At 37.2% G+C, this 27,669-nt stretch overlaps 1 protein-coding gene across 1 annotated transcript in view; it reads left to right on the forward strand.

Moving 5' to 3' along the window:
- The first annotated feature begins 19,779 nt into the window (after positions 1-19,779).
- Positions 19,780-27,669, forward strand: part of si:ch211-142k18.1 (uncharacterized) — a 69,312-nt gene continuing 61,422 nt past the window's right edge. Inside the window, exon 1 of the mRNA XM_065026146.1 lies at positions 19,780-20,052. The gene's annotated coding sequence lies outside the window, so the exon portion shown is untranslated. The remainder of the gene's footprint in view (positions 20,053-27,669) is intronic.

Raw genomic sequence — 27,669 nt, forward strand, 5'->3', positions numbered from 1 at the left:
ATACAGCCAATAGAGGCTCCGGGATGTTACATTTACATTACATTTAAGTCATTTAGCAGACGCTCTTATCCAGAGCGACTTACAAATTGGTGCGTTCACCTTATGACATCCAGTGGAACAGCCACTTTACAATAGTGCATCTAAATCTTTTAAGGGGGGGGGTGAGAAGGATTACTTTATCCTATCCTAGGTATTCCTTAAAGAGGTGGGGTTTCAGGTGTCTCCGGAAGGTGGTGATTGACTCCGCTGTCCTGGCGTCGTGAGGGAGTTTGTTCCACCATTGGGGGGCCAGAGCAGCGAACAGTTTTGACTGGGCTGAGCGGGAACTGTACTTCCTCAGTGGTAGGGAGGCGAGCAGGCCAGAGGTGGATGTTAAATTATATTGTTCCTGATAGGTAGGTAACCGGAAGGTTGCAAGTTCAAAACCCAGTGCTGACGAGGTACAAATCTGTCGTTCTGCACCTGAACTGGCAGTTAACCCACTGTTCCTAGGCTGTAATTGAAAATAAGAATTTGTTCTTAACTGACTTGCCTAGTTAAATAAAGATAAAATAAATAGGTAGAAACACTGGATGCATCCCAAATAGCAACCTATTCTATACAGTGCACTACTTTTGAACAGGGCGCTCTTGTCAAAAGTATTGACCTTTACAGGGGGACATTTGGGATGCAGTTCTCTGCATTTCCATTGGTCCAAATCAGTGTCCCGTGGATTGATTGGTGGAGGGGCTAGCCCTGGGTCAAGGCGTTTCCATGGTGTTTCCATGGCATTTGGGTGGATGAAAGTATGATGTTGTCTGGACTGGATGTATGTCTGGTTTTCTTCCGGTTTCAGGCTGTCATCTGTGGAGCTGCTGCACTGAACACAGACCAGACCAGGTCAGACCAGGGTCAGACAAGATCAGACCAGATCAGACCAGGGTCAGACCAGATCAGACCAGATCAGACCAGGGTCAGACCAGGGTCAGACCAGATCAGACCAGGTCAGACCAGGGTCAGACCAGACCAGACCAGGTCAGGCCAGGGTCAGACAAGATCAGACCAGGGTCATGTTCATTAGGGAATGCAAAAGAAAAACATTTGAAAACATCTTGCAACAGAAAATGAGCGTTTCTTATTGGACTTTGTTTCAGTCCATTTTCTTCCGCTTGGTGTCTATTGAAGTCAATTCTTGGCACTGTACTATAGTGTAGTTCGCACATATTATACCATCTCTCTCTCTCTCTCTCTCTCTCTCGCTCTCTCTGTCTGTCTCTCTCTCTCTCTCTCGCTCTCTCTCTCTCTGTCTCTCTCTCTCTCTCTCTCTCTCTCTCTCTCCCTCTCTCTCTCTCTCTCTCTCTCTCTCTCTCTCTCTCTCTCTCTCTCTCTCTCTCTCTCTCTCTCTCTCTCTCTCTCAATTACATTTCAATTTAAGGGGCTTTATTGGCATGGGAAACATAAGTTTACATTGCCAAAGCTAGGGAAGTAGATAAAAAAACAAAAGTGAAATAAAAAATGAACAGTAAACATTACACTCACAACAGTTCCAAAGAAATTAAAACATTTTAAATGGCATATTATGTTTATATACAGTGTGGTAATGGTGTCTAAACAGTTAAAGTACAAAAGGGAAATTTAAAAAACATAAATATGGGTTGTATTTACAATGGTGTTTGTTCTTCACTGGTTGCCCTTTTCTTGTGGCAACAGGTCACAAATCTTGCTGCTGTGATGTCACACTGTGGTATTGAACCCAATAGATATGGGAGTTTACCAAAATTGGATTTGTTTTCAAATTATTTGTGGGTCTGTGTAACCTGAGGGAAATATGTGTCTCTAATATGGGCAAACATTTGGCAGGAAGTTAGGAAATGCAGCTCAGTTTCCACCTCACCTTCGTGTGCACAGAGTCTGTCATCTCTTCAGAGCCAGGTCTGCCTTTCCTTCTTCATTTATTACATTTGGCAGCCTTTCTTATTACACTTTTATTAACCTTTATTTATCTAGGCAAGTCAGTTAAGAACAAATTCTTATTTACAAGGACGGCATACCAAAGAAAATGGGAGGTTAACTGCCTTGATCAGGGACAGAACAACAGATTTTTACCTTGTCAGCTCGGGGATTGGATCTAGCAACCTTTTGATTCCTGGCCCAACGCTCTAACCACTAGGCTCCCTGTCGCCTCTCAATAGCAAGGCTATGCTCACTCAGTCTGTACATAGTTAAAGATTTCCTTAATTTTGGGTCAGTCACAGTGGACAGGTATTTTGCCACTGTGTACTCTCTGTTTAGGGCCAAATAGCATTCTAATTTTCTCAATTTTTTAAAGTTCTTTCCAATGTGTCAAGTAATTATCTTTTTGTTTTCTCATGATTTGGTTGGGTCAATTTGTGTTGTCCTGGGACTCTGTGGGGTTTGTTTGTATTTGTGAACAGAGCCCTAGGACCAGCTTGCTTAGGGGGCTCTTCTCCAGGTTCATCTCTCTGTAGGTGACGGCTTAATTATGGAAGTTTTGGGAATCGCTTCCTTGTAGGTGGTTGTAGAATTTAACAGCTCTTTTCTGGATTTTGATAATTAGTGGGTATCAGCCTAATTCTGCTCTGCATGCGTTATTTGGTGTTTTACATTGTACACAAACAATATTTTTGCAGAATTCTGTAGGCAGAGTCTCAATATGGTGTTTGTCACATCTCTCTCCTTTTCTCTATCTCTCTCTCGCTCTCTCTCTCTCTCTATCAGGTCGAATGATCTTTTCTGCAAAATCATTTTTTCGCACCGTTGAAATCTCAGAGGGTCAAAACATAACTCTTGGGTCTGACGTCGGAGGAAGAGTTTGACATTTTGAAGAGATTATTATCAGACATGATTAGGAAAACAGAACCGATAAGCATAGATCTCACGGGAGACACTGGATCTCATCATCTCTTTCTTCTATGGTTGTGTATGAACACCATGGTAAAGACACATTATATAGATGATATAGATACACAATGATATAGATACACTATACACTATGGTATAGATACACTATACACTATGGTATGGATACACTATGGTATAGATACACTATACACTATGGTACAGATACACTATTATATAGATACACTATACACTATGGTATAGATACACTATGATATAGATACACTATACACTATGATATAGATACACTATACACTATGATATAGATACACTATACACTATGATAAAGATACACTATGGTATAGATACACTATGATATAGATACACTATACACTATGATATAGATACACTATACACTATGATATAGATACACTATACACTATGATATAGATACACTATGGTATAGATACACTATGATATAGATACACTATGATATAGATACACTATTATATAGATACACTATGATATAGATACACTATGATATAGATACACTATGATATAGATACACTATACACTATGATATAGATACACTATACACTATGATATAGATACACTATACACTATGATATAGATACACTATACACTATGATATAGATACACTATACACTATGATATAGATACACAATGGTATAGATACACTATGATATAGATACACAATGGTATAGATACACTATAAGATATGATATAGATACAGTATACACTATGAAAAAGATACACTATAAGATATGATATGGATACACAATGGTATAGATACACTATAAGATATTATATAGATACACAATAGTATAGATACATACACTATGATATAGATACACTATACACTATGATATAGATACACAATGGTATAGATACACTATACACTATGATATAGATACACTAGAAGATATGATATAGATACACAATGGTATAGATACACTATAAGATATGATATAGATACACTATAAACTATGGTATAGATACACTATGATAAAGATACACTATGGTATAGATACACTATAAGATATGATATAGATACACAATGGTATAGATACACTATGGTATAGATACACTATTAGATATGATATAGATACACTATTATAAGGATACACTATAAGATATGATATAAATACACAATGGTATAGATACACTATAAGATATGATATAGATGCACTATACACTATGATATAGATACACTATAAACTATGGTATAGATACACTATGATATAGATACACTATGATATAGATACACTATGGTATAGATACACTATAATATATGATATAGATACAGTATACACTATGAAAAAGATACACAATGGTATAGATACACTATAAGATATGATATAGATACACAATAGTTTAGATACACTATACACTATGGTATAGATACACTATTAGATATGATATAGATACACAATGGTATAGAAACACTATAAGATATTATATAGATACACAATAGTTTAGATACACTATACACTATGATATAGACACACTATACACTATGATATAGATACACAATGGTATAGATACACTATACACTATTATATAGATACACTATAAGATATGATATAGATACACAATGGTATAGATACACTATAAGATATTATATAGATACACAATAGTATAGATACACTATACACTATGATATAGATACACTATACACTATGATATAGATACACAATGGTATAGATACACTATACACTATGATATAGATACACTATAAGATATGATATTGATACACAATGGTATAGATACACTATAAGATATGATATAGATGCACAATACACTATGATATAGATACACTATAAACTATGGTATAGATACACTATGATAAAGATACACTATGGTATAGATACAATATAAGATATGATATAGATACACAATGGTATAGATACACTATAAGATATTATATAGATACACAATAGCATAGATACACTATACACTATGATATAGATACACTATACACTATGATATAGATACACTATACACTATGATATAGATACACAATGGTATAGATACACTATACACTATGATATAGATACACTAGATACACTATGATATAGATACACTAGATACACTATGATATAGATACACTATAAGATATAGATACATATAGATACACTATACACTATGATATAGATACACTATACATAGATATATATAGATACACAATGATATAGTATGATAGATACACTATGGTATAGATACACTATGATATAGATACACTATGGATATAGATACACTATAGATATATAGATACACTATAAGATATGATATAAATACACAATGGTATAGATACACTATTAGATATGATATAGATGCACTATACATGATATGATACAAAAAGATACACTATGGTATAGATACACTATAAGATATGATATAGATACACAATGGTATAGATACACTATAAGATATTATATAGATACACAATAGTATAGATACACTATACACTATGATATAGATACACTATACACTATGATATAGATACACAATGGTATAGATACACTATACACTATGATATAGATACACTATAAGATATGATATAGATGCACTATACACTATGATATAGATACACTATAAACTATGATATAGATACACTATGATAAAGATACACTATGGTATAGATACAATATAAGATAGATACAATATAAGATATGATATAGATACACAATGGTATAGATACACTATTAGATATGATATAGATACACTAGATACACTAGATATGATATAGATACATATGGATATAGATATGGATACACTATAAGATATGATATGATGGATACACTATAAGAATGGTATAGATACACTATGAAAAAGATATATGGTATAGATGATATAGATACATATAGATACACTATAGATACAAAAGATACACAATGGTATATAGATACACTATAAGATATGATATAGATACACAATGGTATAGATACACTATAAGATATATAAGATATGATATATAGATACACTATAAGATATGATATAGATACACAATGGTATAGATACACTATAAGATATGATATAGATACAGTATACACTATGAAAACGATACACAATGGTATAGATACACTATAAGATATGATATAGATACACAATGGTATAGATACACTATAAGATATTATATAGATACACAATAGTATAGATACACTATACACTATGATATAGATACACTATACACTATGATATAGATACACAATGGTATAGATACACTATACACTATGATATAGATACACTATAAGATATGATATAGATACACAATGGTATAGATACACTATAAGATATGATATAGATACACAATGGTATAGATACACTATAAGATATGATATAGATGCACTATACACTATGATATAGATACACTATAAACTATGGTATAGATACACTATGATATAGATACACTATGATATAGATACACTACGGTATAGATACACTATTATATAGATACACTATGGTATAGATACACTATGGTATAGATACACTATGATATAGATACACTATGATATAGATACACTATGGTATAGATACACTATGGTATAGATACACTATGGAATAGATACACTATTATATAGATACACTATTATAGAGATACACTATGGTATAGATACACTATGATATAGATACACTATACACTATGGTATAGATACACTATGATATAGATACACTATGGTGTAGATACACTATTATATAGATACACTGTGGTATAGATACACTATTATATAGATACACTATGGTATAGATAAACTATGGTATAGATACACTATGATATAGATACACTATGATATAGATACACTATGGTATAGATACACTATGATATAGATACACTATGGTATAGATACACTATGATATAGATACACTATACACTATGATATAGATACACTATGGTATAGATACACTATGATATAGATACATGGTATAGATACACTATATAGATATATATAGATACACTATTATATAGATACACTATATAGATACATATAGATACACTATTATATAGATACACTATAGATATAGATACACTATGGTATAGATACACTATGATAGATAGATACACTATGATATAGATACACTATGATATAGATACACTATATATGATATAGATACACTATGATATAGATACACTAATGATACACTATGATATAGATACACTATACACTATAGATATAGATACACTATTATATAGATACACTATGGATATAGATACACTATGGTATAGATACACTATGATATAGATACACTATGGTATAGATACACTATGGTATAGATACACTATGGTATAGATACACTATTATATAGATACACTATTATATAGATACACTATGGTATAGACACTATACACTATGATATGGATACACTATGGTATAGATACACTATGATATAGATACACTATGGTATAGATTCACTTTGGTATAGATACACTATTATATAGATACACTATGATATAGATACACTATTATATAGATACACTATGGTATAGATACACTATTATATAGATACACTATGGTAAAGATATACAATACACTATGATAAAGCTACACTATGGTATAGATACACTATGGATTGATACACTATTATAGAGATACACTATAGTATAGATACACTATGATATAGATACACTATACACTATGGTATAGGTACACTATGATATAGATACACTATGGTGTAGATACGCTATTATATAGATACACTGTGGTATAGATACACTATGGTATAGATACACTATGATATAGATACACTATGGTATAGATACACTATGGTATAGATACACTATAAGATATGATATAGATACACAATGGTATAGATACACTATAAGATATGATATAGATACACAATGGTATAGATACACTATAAGATATGATATAGAGGCACTATACACTATGATATAGATACACTATACACAATACTATGATATAGATATGATATAGATACACTATGGTATAGATACATGATATAGATATATGATATAGATACACTATGGTATAGATACATTATGGTATAGATACACTATGATATAGATACACTATGGTATAGATACACTATGATATAGATACACTATGGTATAGATACACTATACACTATGGTATAGATACACTATACACTATGATATAGATACACTATTATATAGATACACTATGGTATAGATACACTATGGTATAGATACACTATACACTATGGTATAGATACACTATACACTATGATATAGATACACTATTATATAGATACACTATGGTATAGATACACTATGGTATAGATACACTATACGCTATGGTATAGATACACTATGGTATAGATACACTATTATATAGATACACTATACACTATGGTATAGATACACTATGGTATAGATACACTATACACTATGGTATAGATACACTATGGTATAGATACACTATTATATAGATACACTATACACTACGGTATAGATACACTATTATATAGATACACTATAAGATATGATATAAATACACAATGGTATAGATACACTATTAGATATGATATAGATGCACTATACACTATGAAAAAGATACACAATGGTATAGATACACTATAAGATATGATATAGATACACAATGGTATAGATACACTATAAGATATTATATAGATACACAATAGTATAGATACACTATACACTATGATATAGATACACTATACACTATGATATAGATACACAATGGTATAGATACACTATACACTATGATATAGATACACTATAAGATATGATATAGATGCACTATACACTATGATATAGATACACTATAAACTATGGTATAGATACACTATGATAAAGATACACTATGGTATAGATACAATATAAGATATGATATAGATACACAATGGTATAGATACACTATGGTATAGATACACTATTAGATATGATATAGATACACTATTGTAAGGATACACTATAAGATATGATATAAATACACAATGGTATAGATACACTATAAGATATGATATAGATACAGTATACACTATGAAAAAGATACACAATGGTATAGATACACTATAAGATATGATATAGATACACAATGGTATAGATACACTATAAGATATTATATAGATACACAATAGTATAGATACACTATGGTATAGATACACTATAAGATATGATATAGATACAGTATACACTATGAAAAAGATACACAATGGTATAGATACACTATATGATATGATATAGATACACAATGGTATAGATACACTATAAGATATTATATAGATACACAATAGTATAGATACACTACACACTATGATATAGATACACTATACACTATGATATAGATACACAATGGTATAGATACACTATACACTATGATATAGATACACTATAAGATATGATATAGATACACAATGGTATAGATACACTATAAGATATGATATAGATACACAATGGTATAGATACACTATAAGATATGATATAGATGCACTATACACTATGATATAGATACACTATAAACTATGGTATAGATACACTATGATATAGATACACTATGATATAGATACACTACGGTATAGATACACTATTATATAGATACACTATGGTATAGATACACTATGGTATAGATACACTATGATATAGATACACTATGATATAGATACACTATGATATAGATACACTATGGTATAGATACACTATGGTATAGATACACTATGGAATAGATACACTATTATATAGATACACTATTATAGAGATACACTATGGTATAGATACACTATGATATAGATACACTATACACTATGGTATAGATACACTATGATATAGATACACTATGGTGTAGATACACTATTATATAGATACACTGTGGTATAGATACACTACGGTATAGATAAACTATGGTATAGATACACTATGGTATAGATACACTATGATATAGATACACTATGGTATAGATACACTATTATATAGATACACTATGGTATAGATACACCATGGTATAGATAAACTATGGTATAGATACACTATGATATAGATACACTATGGAATAGATACACTATTATAGAGATACACTATGGTATAGATACACTATGATATAGATACACTATACACTATGGTATAGATACACTATGATATAGATACACTATGGTGTAGATACACTATTATATAGATACACTGTGGTATAGATACACTATTATATAGATACACTATGGTATAGATAAACTATGGTATAGATACACTATGATATAGATACACTATGATATAGATACACTATGGTATAGATACACTATGATATAGATACACTATGGTATAGATACACTATGATATAGATACACTATACACTATGATATAGATACTCTATTATATAGATACACTATGGTATAGATACACTATGGTATAGATACACTATACACTATGATATAGATACACTATGGTATAGATACACTATGGTATAGATTCACTTTGGTATAGATACACTATTATATAGATACACTATTATATAGATACACTATGGTATAGACACTATACACTATGATATGGATACACTATGGTATAGATACACTATGATATAGATACACTATGGTATAGATTCACTTTAGTATAGATACACTATATATAGATACACTATGATATAGATACACTATTATATAGATACACTATGGTATAGATACACTATTATATAGATACACTATGGTAAAGATATACAATACACTATGATAAAGCTACACTATGGTATAGATACACTATGGATTGATACACTATTATAGAGATACACTATAGTATAGATACACTATGATATAGATACACTATACACTATGGTATAGGTACACTATGATATAGATACACTATGGTGTAGATACGCTATTATATAGATACACTGTGGTATAGATACACTATGGTATAGATACACTATGATATAGATACACTATGGTATAGATACACTATGGTATAGATACACTATAAGATATGATATAGATACACAATGGTATAGATACACTATAAGATATGATATAGAGGCACTATACACTATGATATAGATACACTATACACGATGGTATAGATACACTATGGTATAGATACACTATGATATAGATACACTATGATATAGATACACTATGGTATAGATACATTATGGTATAGATACACTATGGTATAGATACACTATACACTATGATATAGATACACTATGGTATAGATACACTATACACTATGGTATAGATACACTATACACTATGATATAGATACACTATTATATAGATACACTATGGTATAGATACACTATGGTATAGATACACTATACACTATGGTATAGATACACTATACACTATGATATAGATACACTATTATATAGATACACTATGGTATAGATACACTATGGTATAGATACACTATACGCTATGGTATAGATACACTATGGTATAGATACACTATTATATAGATACACTATACACTATGGTATAGATACACTATGGTATAGATACACTATACACTATGGTATAGATACACTATGGTATAGATACACTATTATATAGATACACTATACACTACGGTATAGATACACTATATTATATAGATACACTATGGTATAGATACACTACGGTATAGATACACTATGGTATAGATACACTATGATATAGATACACTATGATATAGATACACTATGATATAGATACACTATTATATAGATACACTATTATATAGATACACTATGATATAGATACACTATGGTATAGATACACTATGGTATAGATACACTATGGTATAGATACACTTTACACTATGGAATAGATACACTATTATATAGATACACTATTATATAGATACACTATGGTATAGATACACTATACACTATGGTATAGATACACTATACACTATGATATAGATACACTATTATATAGATACACTATGGTATAGATACACTATGATATAGATACACTATGATATAGATACACTATGGTATAGATACACTATGATATAGATACACTATGATATAGATACACTATGATATAGATACACTATGGTATAGATACACTATACACTATGGTATAGATACACTATACACTATGATATAGATACACTATTAGATAGATACACTATGATATAGATACACTATGATATAGATACACTATGGTATAGATACACTATTATATAGATACACTATACACTATGGTATAGATACACTATGGTATAGATACACTATTATATAGATACACTATTATATAGATACACTATGATATAGATACACTATGGTATAGATACACTATGGTATAGATACACTATGGTATAGATACACTTTACACAATGGAATAGATACACTATTATATAGATACACTATTATATAGATACACTATGGTATAGATACACTATACACTATGATATAGATACACTATTATATAGATACACTATGGTATAGATACACTATGGTATAGATACACTATGGTATAGATACACTTTACACTATGGAATAGATACACTATTATATAGATACACTATTATATAGATACACTATGGTATAGATACACTATACACTATGGTATAGATACACTATACACTATGATATAGATACACTATGATATAGATACACTATTATATAGATACACTATGGTATAGATACACTACGGTATAGATACACTTTACACTATGGTATATATACACTATACACTATTATATAGATACACTATTATATAGATACACTATGATATAGATACACTATGGTATAGATACACTACGGTATAGATACACTACGGTATAGATACACTTTACACTATGGTATATATACACTATACACTATTATATAGATACACTATTATATAGATACACTATGATATAGATACACTAGTGATATAGATATAGATACACTATAATGATATAGATATGGTATAGATACACTATGATATAGATACACTAGATATGGTATAGATACACTATACATATAGATACACTATTATATAGATACACTATGATATAGATACACTGTGGATATAGATACACTATAGATACACTATGGTATAGATACACTATAGATACACTATGGTATAGATACACTATATGGTATAGATACACTATGATATAGATACACTATGGTATAGATACACTATACACTATGGTATAGATACATACACTATGGTATAGATACACTATAGATACACTATGGTATAGATACACTATACACTATATATAGATACACTATTATATAGATATGGTATAGATACACTATAGACTATGATATAGATACAATATGATATAGATACACTATGATATAGATACACTATGATATAGATATAGATACTGGTATAGATACACTATGGTATAGATACACTATGGTATAGATACACTATACACTATGATATAGATACACTATTATATAGATACACTATGATACACTATTATATAGATACACTATGGTATAGATACACTATGGTATAGATACACTATGGATATAGATACACTATGGTATAGATTATGATATAGATACACTATAGGTATAGATACACTATTATATAGATACACTATACACTATGGTATAGATACACTATGGTATAGATACACTATGATATAGATACACTATGGTATAGATACACTATTATATAGATACACTATAAACTATGGTATAGATACACTATGGTGTAGATACACTATTATATAGATACACTATGATATAGATACACTATGATATAGATACACTATGGTATAGATACACTATGGTATAGATACACTATGGTATAGATACACTTTACACTATGGTATAGATACACTATACACTATGGTATAAATACACTATTATATAGATACACTATGGTATAGATACACTATGGTATAGATTCACTATACACTATGGTATAGATACACTATGATATAGATACACTATGGTATAGATACACTATGATATAGATACACTATGGTATAGATACACTATACACTATGATATAGATACACTATTATATAGATACACTATGGTATAGATACACTATACACTATGATATAGATACACTATGGTATAGATACACTATGATATGATACACTATATAGATACACTATGGTATAGATACACTATTATATAGATACACTATGATATAGATACACTATTATATGATACATATAGATACACTACTTATATAGATACACTATACACTATGATATAGATACACTATGGTATAGATACACTATTATATAGATACACTATTATATAGATACACTATGATATAGATACACTATTATATAGATACACTATGATATAGATACACTATGATATAGATACACTATGGTATAGATACACTATTATATAGATACACTATTATATAGATACACTATGATATATACATACACTATATATAGATACACACTATGGTATAGATACACTATATATAGATACACTATGGTATAGATACACTATGGTATAGATACACTATGGTATAGATACACTATGGTATAGATACACTATGATATAGATACACTATGGTATAGATACACTATTATATAGATACACTATTATGGTATAGATACACTATGGTATAGATACACTATGGTATAGATACACTATGATATAGATACACTATGGTATAGATACACTATGATATAGATACACTATGATATAGATACACTATGGTATAGATACACTATGATATAGATACACTATGGTATAGATACACTATGATATAGATACACTATGGTATAGATACACTATACACTATGATATAGATACACTATTATATAGATACACTATGGTATAGATACACTATACACTATGATATAGATACACTATGGTATAGATACACTATTATATAGATACACTATTATATAGATACACTATGATATAGATACACTATTATATAGATACACTATACACTATGAAATAGATACACTATGGTATAGATACACTATTATATAGATACACTATTATATAGATACACTATTATATAGATACACTATGATATAGATACACCATGGTATAGATACACTATGGTATAGATACACTATGGTATAGATACACTATGATATAGATACACTATTATATAGATACACTATGATATAGATACACTATTATATAGATACACTATTATATAGATACACTATGGTATAGATACACTATGGTATAGATACACTATGATATAGATACACTATGGTATAGATACACTATGGTATAGATACACTATGGTATAGATACACTATGATATAGATACACTATGGTATAGATACACTATGATATAGATACTATGATATAGATACTATGGTATAGTATAGATACACTATACACTATATATAGATACACTATTATATAGATACACTATGGTATAGATACACTATACACTATGGTATAGATACACTATGATATAGATACACTATATAGATACACTATTATATACACTATGATATAGATACACTATTATATAGATACACTATGGTATAGATACACTATTATATAGATACACTATGGTATAGATACACTATTATATAGATACACTATACACTATGGTATAGATACACTATGGTATAGATACACTATGGTATAGATACACTATGATATAGATACACTGTGGTATAGATACACTATGGTATAGATACACTATGATATAGATACACTATTATATAGATACACTATTATATAGATACACTATTATATAGATACACTATGGTATAGATACACTATGGTATAGATACACTATTATATAGATACACTATGGTATAGATACACTATAGTATAGATACACTATGATATAGATACAATATGATATAGATACACTATTATATAGATACACTACGGTATAGATACACTACGGTATAGATACACTATGGTATAGATACACTATGGTATAGATACACTATTATATAGATACACTATGGTATAGATACACTATACGTAACGGATGTGAAACGGCTAGCTTAGTTGGCGGTGCGCGCTAAATTGCGTTTCAATCAGTGACGTCACTCGCTCTGAGACCTTGAAGCAGTGGTTCCCCTTTGCTCTGCAAGGGCCCGGCTTTTGTGGAGCGATGCTTCGAGGGTGACTGTTGTTGATGTGTGCAGAGGGTCCCTGGTTCGCGCCCGGGTATGGGCGAGGGGACGGTCTAAATTTATACTGTTACACACTCTACTGTGTATTTCCGAGTCCTTCCTGGTCCTATGTGATGTAGTGTGTGTGTGTGTGATGAAGCACATTGCTCCAAGCCTGTAGCAATGTAGACTAAACATGGCTCAGGGCTCGTTCCACTGTCAGACCTGGCATATCCCATCTGGTCCTCATGTACCTAATGGAGCGGGAGGTTGTGTTTCAGCCTGGCCGCCGACCCATACGGAACATACTTTACGTATTCAGGAGATGTACGGGCTGGACGTATGCTATCTACTAATGTCTATTCACTTTAGACAGAAACAAAAAGAGGGTGGTTGGTCGTGGAAGTACTCCGTAACCTTATAGCAATCCCTGGGGCGGCAGGGTTAGAGCGTTGGACTAGTAACCGGAAGGTTGCAAGTTCAAATCCCCGACCTGACAAGGTACAAATCTGTCATTAACCCACTGTTCCTAGGCTGTCATTGAAAATAAGAATTTGTTCTTAACTGACTTCCCTAGTTAAATAAAGGTAAAAAAATATAATAGAAAATCCAAAGGTTGCGTTCTCGAGTCGCATCGGGGACAACTGTAGAATTTAACCCTTCCCCTAATCCTTATTCCAACCTTAACCCTATTCACCTGCTATGTAAATTCTCCTAACCTTTGTCGTTAGTTCTCCTAACAGCCACTGTTAATGATCCCTGTAATTCTCCGTTTGTTGGTATGACGCAACAAGTAACCTGGTCTCAGAGAAAGACGTATAACACAGATGTCGGATCTTAATTTGAGCCAGTTTGCGACAGCAGGTAATGAATCCTGCAGCAACAGGAAATGTGGATTATAATTAATGGACATTTTTGAAGAGGGTGATACTTTTTTGCAAAGGAAAATCAAGTGGAAATTACAAAGCCATTTTAAGCCTCAAATAAACTACAAGTTTCACAGTACATTTAAAGTAGGTCACCCTGCAACAGGGTGATCAAATTAATATCCTACATCTGTTCTATTCCTCATACCTATGACCCTCCACTCCTCCATTCCTCCATCCCTCCACCCCTCCACTCCCCCACTCCTCCATTCCTCCACCCCTCCACCCCTCCATTCCTCCACTCCTCCATTCCTCCATTCCTCCATTCCTCCACCCCTCCATTCCTCTACCCCTCCATTCCTCCATCCCTCCACCCCTCCATTCCTCCATTCCTCCATCCCTCCATCCCTCCACTCCTCCATTCCTCCATTCCTCCACCCTCCACCCTCCATTCCTCCATCCCTCCATCCCTCCACCCCTCCACTCCTCCACCCCTCCACCCCTCCATTCCTCCATTCCTCCACCCCTCCACCCCTCCATCCCTCCACTCCTCCATTCCTCCATCCCTCCATCCCTCCCTCCATCCCTCCCTCCTCCATTCCTCCATCCCTCCATTCCTCCACCCCTCCACTCCTCCATTCCCCACCCCTCCCTCCCCATTCTCCATCCCTCCACTCCATTCCTCCATCCCCACTCCTCCATCCCTCCATCCCTCCACTCCTCCACTCCACTCCTCCATTCCTCCATCCCTCCTCCCCTCCATTCCTCCACCCCTCCACCCCTCCACTCCTCCATTCCTCCATTCCTACCCCTCCCTCCCTCCACTCCTCCATTCCTCCACCCCTCCATGCCTCCACCCCTACATTCCTCCACCCCTCCACCCCTCCACCCCCTCCACTCCTCCACCCCTCCATTCCTCCATTCCTCCATCCCTCCACTCCTCCATTCCTCCACCCCCATTTCCTCCATTCCATTGCCTCCATCCTCCATCCCTCCTCCAGTTTCACTCCATTCCCACCCTCAACAGGGTGATCAAATTAATATCCCTCCATTCCTCCACTCCTCCATTCCTCCATTCCTCCATTCCTCCATCCCTCCACCCCTCCACTCCCCCACTCCTCCATTCCTCCACCCCTCCACCCCCTCCATTCCTCCACTCCTCCATTCCTCCATTCCTCCATTCCTCCACCCCTCCATCTACCCTCCATTCCTCCATCCCTCCACCCCTCCATTCCTCCATTCCTCCATCCCTCCATCCCTCCACTCCTCCATTCCTCCATTCCTCCACCCTCCACCCTCCATTCCTCCATCCCTCCATCCCTCCACCCCTCCACTCCTCCACCCCTCCACCCCTCCACTCCTCCATTCCTCCACCCCTCCACCCCTCCATCCCTCCACTCCTCCATTCCTCCATCCCTCCATCCCTCCACTCCTCCATCCCTCCACTCCTCCATTCCTCCATCCTCCTCCCCTCCATTCCTCCACCCCTCCACTCCTCCATTCCTCCACCCCTCCACTCCTCCATTCCTCCATCCCTCCACTCCTCCATTCCTCCATCCCTCCATCCCTCCTCCTCCATCCTCCATCCCTCCACTCCTCCATCCCTCCACTCCTCCATTCCTCCATCCCTCCTCCCTCCATTCCTCCACCCCTCCACCCCTCCACTCCTCCATTCCTCCATTCCTCTACCCCTCCACTCCTCCACTCCTCCATTCCTCCACCCCTCCATGCCTCCACCCCTACATTCCTCCACCCCTCCACCCCTCCACCCCTCCACTCCTCCACCCCTCCATTCCTCCATTCCTCCATCCCTCCACTCCTCCACCCCTCCACTCCTCCACCCCATCCATTCCTCCATCTTTCCATTCCTCCATCCCTCCATCCCTCCACCCCTCCATTCCTCCATTCCTCCACCCCTCCATCCCTCCATTCCTCCACCCCTCCATCCCTCCATCCCTCCACCCCTCCATTCCTCCATTCTCCATTCCTCCATCCCTCCACTCCTCCACTCCTCCACCCCTCCACTCCTCCACCCCTCCATTCCTCCATCTTTCCATTCCTCCATCCCTCCATCCCTCCACCCCTCCATTCCTCCATTCCTCCACCCCTCCATCGCTCCATTCCTCCACCCTTTCATTCCTCTCCGGTAGTTAATGTTCCAAAGAATACATTTCCCCAAAATGGCAGCAATTATCCCACATTATCCATGCTTTTCCTGGATAGATAGAAATGGGTCCTCTTTGAAAGTGTGTATTTTTATCTTTTGATTTTCTATAAAGATATTATAAAAACCACAGCCTGCTTCAAAACTATGCTGCCTTCTCACATAACTGTGTTCCTCTCTTCTCTCTAAAAAGACTAATGCATTGCACAGATGGCTGTGTTTCCTATACATTGTGTACCTCTGTCTCACAGGCCAGTTTCCACATAATTGTCAGGTGTAAATGGATTTTATTATTATTTATTACTTTAAAATATACATACACTAATAATAAGATGTGTTTTTTTTCACATATTACGGTCCTCACTAATTCTTTTCACGTGCATCTCACTAAGGTATGGAGAACGGATATCCAGCTGGCTGTGTATTAACAAGGGTTTCCCCCTTCCCTTTATAAACCTCCCTCCCTCCCTCCCTCCCTCCCTCTCTCTCTCTCTCTCTCTCTCTCTCTCCTTCCCCTTTCTTTTTTTTCTCTCTCTCTCTCTCTCTCTCTCTCTCTCTCTCTCTCTCTCTCTCTATCTCTCTCTTTCCCCTCTCTCTCTCTCTTTCTCTCTCTCTCTCTCTCTCTCTCTCTCTCTCTCTCTCTCTCTCTCTCTCTGTCTCTCTCCTCTCTCTCTCCCTTCCCCCTCCTTCTCTCTCTCTGTCTCTCTCCTTCCCTCTCTCTCTCTCTCTCTCTCTCTCTCTCTCTCTCTCTCTCTCTCTCTCTCTCTCTCTCTCTCTCTCTCTCTCTCTCTCTCTCTCTCTCTCTCTCTCTCTCCCTTTCTCTCTCTCTCCTTCCCCTCTCTCTCTCTCTCTCTCTCCCACTCTCACCTGTCCCCCCCATCAGATGTCAACTAGATTACTAGGCTTTCCACCGCATAGAAAGAAATCATTGAGTTTCAGCTCTTTCTCCAAACATTTCCTCCCTTTCCCAGACCCAGACAAGGGCACACACACAGACCGGCGACCGACCACGCTATCTAGCCAACCATTAAGTGTGTGTGTGAGGAAGTGTGTGTGTGTGTGTTTTTTTCTTCTTCTTTGAGTAGAAAGAATGAAGTAAGGAAAATAAGTTGGGTATTTGCGCTCTGTGCCTGTGTTTGATAACCCAGGATCCCTTTTAAAATCATTTCACTTGACGGTGAAAACCTGGAAGTGGAAAGTTTATAGCTGTGAATAGTCACAGGACTTGGGTGAGTTTCATTTTTTCCTTTCATTTAATTTGAGTCTTGGGTCTTGATTTAAACTGGGAAGTTACTTTGTGTCTCTGTTTGATCAGTTCTTCTGGTTATTTATTTCATTGTAGTCTACAAAGCAGCAAACACCTACAGATGCCGTATCATCATTTGAACCAATTTCACACAGCAGGAAAATAATCCCGCAGCAACAGGACATGTGAATTATTATGTGGATTATAATTAATAGATTTTTTTGGGGGGGAGGGGTTGATATATTTCTCTTTAAGGCGAATCAAGTTTGACATTTTAAAAAGGAATTTACAAACTTTAGAATACTTTTTAAAACTCAAGTTCTCTTGCAACAGGGTGATCAAATTGTTTGTCAGCCAATCAGCTGTGACCTTGGTGTTTGTCAGCCAATCAGCTGTGACCTTGCTGGGCCTCATCTCATTCTCGTCTCTTTAGACTGAAACCAGACACACGGCTGCTGCCAGAGAGACAGAGTTTGTCGTCATAGCAACATTACCTAGATCGAATGACAGAGGTTTCTGTCTGATGTACACCTACACCTGTTGAGGGGCGGGGTCTCTCTGTTCAGGTGCAACCAAGGCGTTGGTCAGAAATGGCACCCTATTTTCATTTATAGTGCACTACATTTGACCGGTGCACTATATAGGGAATAGGGTGCCATTCTGGATGCAGTTGAGGTCTATCCAGGTGGACCCTATACGAGAGGGCTGAGTGCTTGAACATAATACAACATCTGTTTGAAGTCATTCTGTAATTCAATCTTTCTGTAGTCCAAGGTACCATGATCTTATAATGCTCTGCTTTACAGGCAAAACAGGAACCATGTTCTTAATGCTCTGCTTTACAGGCAGAACAGGAACCATGTTCTTAATGCTCTGCTTTACAGACAGAACATGAACCATGTTCTTATAATGCTCTGCTTTACAGACAGAACAGGAACCATGTTCTTTAATGCTCTGCTTTACAGGCAGAACAGGAACCATGTTCTTAATGCTCTGCTTTACAGGCAAAACAGGTACCATGATCTTATAATGCTCTGCTTTACAGGCAGAACAGGAACCATGTTCTTAATGCTCTGCTTTACAGACAGAACAGGTACCATGATCTTATAATGCTCTGCTTTACAGGAAGAACAGGAACCATGTTCTTAATGCTCTGCTTTACAGGCAGAACAGGTACCATGTTCTTAATGCTCTGCTTTACAGGAAGAACAGGAACCATGTTCTTAATGCTCTGCTTTACAGGAAGAACAGGAACCATGTTCTTAATGATCTGCTTTACAGACAGAACAGGAACCATGTTCTTAATGCTCTGCTTTACAGACAGAACAGGTACCATGTTCTTAATGCTCTGCTTTACAGGAAGAACAGGAACCATGTTCTTAATGCTCTGCTTTACAGGAAGAACAGGAACCATGTTCTTAATGCTCTGCTTTACAGACAGAACAGGAACCATGTTCTTAATGCTCTGTTTTACAGGCAGAACAGGAACCATGTTCTTATAATGCTCTGCTTTACAGACAGGGACCATGATCTTATAATGATCTGCTTTACAGGCAGAACAGGTACCATGTTCTTAATGCTCTGCTTTACAGACAGAACAGGAACCATGATCTTACAGTTTTTCCCAAATGGTTAACACACGTTTGCTGAAACTATTTCTCAGGTACTCAAAACTCTAAACACAAAACACTAAAAAAGTTAGCGAATTTCCCTAAACCCTACAGACATCTTGCAAAATGAAACACAACAATTAAAATCATGTTCCCCCTGCTCAGAATGAAACTCTGCTTACTAATGAGACACACACACATCAAATTAATCTAACTTAGTGACAACCAAGATCACACTAAAGTGACATATTTAAACACTACTATCAGAACCTATTTCAGTATTTCAGCCATCTTATCGGCTGTCAGGTTCTCCCTAGGAGAGGTGGGTGTGGAGACAGGCGCAGGAGAGAGCGAATTGCAAGATGTCACGCCCTGACCTTAGAGAGATGTTTTATTTCTCTATTCGGTTAGGTCAGGGTGTGATGTGGGGTGGGCATTCTATGTTTTCTGTTTCTATGTTTTGGCCGGGTATAGTTCTCAATCAGGGACAGCTGTCTATCGTTGTCTCTGATTGGGAATCATACTTAGGCAGCGTGCTTTGCTACCTCAGTTGTGGGTAGATGTCTGTGTTAGAGTATAGCCGAAGTCAGCTTCACGGTCGTTTCCTTATTCTTTGTTTTGTTGGCGACATTTATAAATGAAAAGTAATGTACGCTCACCACGCTGCACCTTGGTCCGGTCATTTCCACCCTGACGACGATCGTGACACAAGAAGGCCGTTTATCTACAAGTCCATCAAGAACAGGCACAGGACCACAACAGTAGCCACTAAACAGCAGGAACGCAGTCCAGAAAAAACACAACCCAAACGCAACCCAAACAAATCACAGCTACACAAACAATCCCGCACAAAACCTAGAGGGTAAGGCGAGATTAAATACCCCACTAATTCCTAAACTAGACACAGGTGAACAACAAGACAGACAAAACCCAACGAAAAAGAAAAGGGATCGGTAGCAGCTAGTAGACCGGCGACGACGACCGCCGAGCGCCGCCCGAACAGGAAGAGGAGTCGTGACATCGGCTCTCAACCAATCATGCTATTTCGTTTGTTTTTTCGCGTTGTTCGTAACTTGTTTATTGCTTCTGGACATCAGAATGGTATTACTCCCATCAAATTGGACAAGGAGTTATTCTTCAATGAGTCGGACCCGAGGGATATACTATGGACACCCGACCAGGCCCCGATCCCCCTGATTCGCTGGTGAATCTTCCCTTGCCCTCCATTCTGCTAGCTAATGTTCAATCGCTGGAAAATAAATGGGACGAACTGAAAGCACATATTTATCCTACCAACGGGACATTAAAAACGGTAATACACTACCTACCTAGATATACAGGGGGTACCGGTACAGAATCAATGTGGATCATCTGTATTTTTCATAGTTGTCAACATACCACTGCAGAGCGAGGTTGGCACTGAAACCACACTAAATTAGCTGTATTCCGGCATAAGCAAACAGCAAAACGCTCACCCAGAGGCGGTGCTCCTAGTGGCCGCTGACTTTAATCCAGGGAAATTTAAATCAGTTTTACCGATTTTCTATCAGCATGTTAAATGTGCAACCAGAGGGAAAAAATGACAAGCAAAAATGAAAGCAGGAGGCACCAGTGACTCGGTCTACAAAAAAAGGTCAGATGAAGGAGATACTAAACTACAGGACTACTTTGCTAACACAGTGTAACGGCGTTCGTCTGTTGAAAGAGAGTCGGACCAAAATGCGGCGTGGTGGTTACTCATGATCTTTAATGAAAATATGTACGATACATGAAATAACTTAAATTACAAAACAACAAACGAAACGCGAAAACCTATACAGCCTATCTAGTGCTAACTAACACAAAGACAGGAACAATCACCCACAAAACACACAGTGAAACCCAGGCTACCTAAATATGGTTCCCAATCAGAGACAACGAGAATCACCTGACTCTGATTGAGAACCGCCTCAGGCAGCCAAGCCTATGCTACACCCCTACTCAGCCACAATCCCAATGCCTACTAAAAACCCCAATATGACAACACAATAAACCCATGTCACACCCTGGCCTGAACAAATAATTAAAGAAAACACAAAATACTAAGACCAAGACGTGACACACAGACTGGAATATGTTCCGGGATTCTTCCGATGACACCACATCAGTCACTGGCTTTACCAATAAGTGCATCGAAGACATCATCCCCACAGTGGCTGTACGTACATACCCCAACCAGAAGCAATGGATTACAGGCAACATTTGCACTGAGCTAAAGGGTAGAGCTGCCACTTTCAAGGAGCGAGACTCTAACGCAGAAGCTTATAATGAATCCCGCTGTGCCCTCCGACGAACCATCAAACAGCCAAAGCATCAATACAGGATGAAGATTGAATCGTACTACACCGTCTCTGACGCTCGTCGGATGTGGCAGGGCTTGCAAACTATTACAGACCACAAAAGGAAGCACAGCCGAGAGCTGCCCAGTGACACGAGCCTACCAGATGAGCTAAATAACTTATATGCTCGCTTCGAGGCAAGTAACACTGAAACATGCATGAGAGCATCAGCTGTTCCGGATGACTGTGTGATCACGCTCTCCGCAGCCAATGTGAGTAAGAACTTTAAACAGGTCAACATTCACAAACTTACCAAGAACACTAAGGTAACCTGCCTAAATGACTACCGACCAGTAGCACTCATGTCTGTAGCCATGAAATGCTTTGAAAGGCTGGTCATGGCTCACATCAACAGCATTATCTCAGAAACCCTAGATCCACTCCAATTTGCATACCACACCAACAGATCCACAGATGATGCAATCTCTATTCATTGACTACAGCTCAGTGTTCAACACCATAGTGCCCTTAAAGCTCATCACTAAGCTAAGGACCCTGGGACTAAACACCTCCCTCTGCCACTGGATCCTAGAGTTCCTGACGGGCCGCCCCCAGGTGATAAGGGTAGGTAACAATACGTCTGCACGCTGATCCTCAACACGGGGGCCCCTCACGGGTGCGTGCTCAGTCCCCTCCTGTACTCCCTGTTCACTCATGACTGCACTGCCAGGCACAACTCCAACACCATCATTAAGTTTGCTGATGACACAACAGTGGTAGGCCTGATCACCGACAACGATGAGACAGCCTTTAGGGAGGTGGTCAGAGACCTTACCGTGTGGTGCCAGGACAACAACCTCTCCCTAACCGTGATAAAGAGTAAGGAGATGATTGGAGATGATTGTGGACTACAGAAAAAGAAGGACCAAACACGCCCCCATTCTCATCGAGTGGGCTGTTCTGGAGCAGGTTGAGAGCTTCAAGTTCCTTGGCATCAACATCACCAACAAAGTAACATGGTCCAAGCACACCAAGACAGTCATGAAGAGGGCACGACAATACTTATTCCCCCTCAGGAGACTGAAATGGGTCATCCTGACGGGTTGCATCACTGCCTGGTACGGCAACTGCTTGGCCTCTGACTGCAAGGTACTGCAGAGGGTAGTGCGTATGGCCCAGTACATCCCCGGCTTCAAGCTTCCTGCCATCCAGGACCTCCATACCAGTGGTGTCAGAGGAAGGTCCTAAAAATTGTCAAAGACTCCATCCCACCCTAGTCATAGACTGATCTCTCTGCTACTGCACGGCAAGCGACAAGTCTAGGTCCAAGAGGCGTCTAAACAGCTTCTATCCCCAAGACATAAGTCTCCTGCACAGCTAATCAAATGGCTACCCAGACTATTTGCACCCCCCCATGCTGCTGCTACTCTCTGTTATTATCTATGCATAGCCACTTTAATAACCCTACCTGTATGTACATAATTACCACAATTACCTCGACAACAGTGCCCCCGCATATTGACAGATTGACTCTGTACCGGTACCCCTGTATATTGCCCCCACAGTAACTCTGTACCGGTACCCCCTGTATATAGCCTCCACATTGACTATGTACCGGTACCCCTGTATATAGCCTCCACATTGACTATGTACCGATACCCCTGTATATAGCCTCCACATTGACTCTGTACCGGTACCCCCTGTATATAGCCTCCACATTGACTATGTACCGGTACCCCTGTATATAGCCTCCACATTGACTATGTGACTGTATATAGCCTCCACATTGACTCTGTACCGGTACCCCTGTATATAGCCTCCACATTGACTCTGTAGCCTCCACATTGACTCTGTACTGTAACACCCTGTATATAGCCTCCACATTGACTCTGTACCGGTACCCCATATATATAGCCTCCACATTGACTCTGTACCGTAATACCCTGTATATAGCCTCCACATTGACTCTGTACCGGTACCCCCTGTATATAGCCTTTACATTGACTCTGTACCGTAATACCCTGTATATAGTCTCCACATTGACTCTGTACCGGTACCCCCTGTATATAGCCTCTACATTGACTCTGTACCGTAATACCCTGTATATAGTCTCCACATTGACTCTGTACCGGTACCCCCTGTATATAGCCTCCACATTGACTCTGTACCGGTACCCCCTGTATATAGCCTCTACATTGACTCTGTACCGGGTACCCCCATTATATAGCCTCCACATTGACTCTGTACCGGTACGCCCTGTATATAGTCTCCACATTGACTCTGTACCGGTACCCCCTGTATATAGTCTCCACATTGACTCTGTACCGGTACCCCATGTATATAGTCTCCACATTGACTCTGTACCGGTACCCCCTGTATATAGCCTCCACATTGACTCTGTACCGTAATACCCTGTATATAGTCTCCACATTGACTCTGTACCGGTACCCCCTGTATATAGTCTCCACATTGACTCTGTACCGGTACCCCCTGTATATAGTCTCCACATTGACTCTGTACCGGTACCCCCTGTATATGGCCTCCACATTGACTCTGTACCGTAACACCCTGTATATAGCCTCCACATTGACTCTGTACCGGTACCCCCTGTATATAGTCTCCACATTGACTCTGTACCGGTACCCCCTGTATATAGCCTCCACATTGACTCTGTACCGGTACCCCCTGTATATAGCCTCCACATTGACTCTGTACCGGTACCCCCTGTATATAGCCTCCACATTGACTCTGTACCGGTACCCCCTGTATATAGCCTCCACATTGACTCTGAACCGGTACCCCCTGTATATAGTCTCCACATTGACTCTTGACTCTATATAGCCTCCACATTGACTCTGTACCGGTACCCCCTGTATATAGCCTCCACATTGACTCTGAACCGGTACCCCCTGTATATAGCCTCCACATTGTCTCTGAACCGGTACCCCCTCTATATAGCCTCCACATTGACTCTGTACCGGTACCCCCTGTATATAGCCTCCACATTGACTCTGAACCGGTACCCCCTGTATATAGCCTCCACATTGACTCTGAACCGGTACCCCCTCTATATAGCCTCCACATTGACTCTGTACCGGTACCCCCTGTATATAGCCTCCACATTGTCTCTGAACCGGTACCCCCTCTATATAGCCTCCACATTGACTCTGTACCGGTACCCCCTGTATATAGCCCCGCTATTGTTATTTACTGCTGGTCTTTAATTATTTGTTTTTCTTATGTCTTACTTTTTAAAATGTATTTTCTTAAAACTGCATTGTTGGTTCAGGGCTCGTAATAAGCATTTCACTGTAAGGTCTACACCTGTTGTATTCGGCGCATGTGACAAATACAATTTGATTTGATTTATTATACTATATATTGTATGTGTGTACTCAAACAAGAAAGGAACACAAATGCAAATTCAACATGACTCAAGACATGTTAAACAGCATACTGTAAGCACACAAAGAGTAAAAATGCAAACATACAGTAAATATATTTAGCATATTCAAAGGAAGAAAAATAGGCCTATTTGTACGACTCTATGTTCGATCATTTGTATGGATAAAGTAACTGTCAAAATCTAAATCATAAGTCAAGAAACAAATACTCCATTTTCGAAAACAAAATCAGTCTGTTGTTTTGGTCCTGCCACAGATTTTTATCCAC

This window comes from Oncorhynchus nerka, linkage group LG13 (assembly GCF_034236695.1).
Source record: "Oncorhynchus nerka isolate Pitt River linkage group LG13, Oner_Uvic_2.0, whole genome shotgun sequence".
NCBI classification, from domain to species: Eukaryota; Metazoa; Chordata; class Actinopteri; order Salmoniformes; family Salmonidae; genus Oncorhynchus; species Oncorhynchus nerka.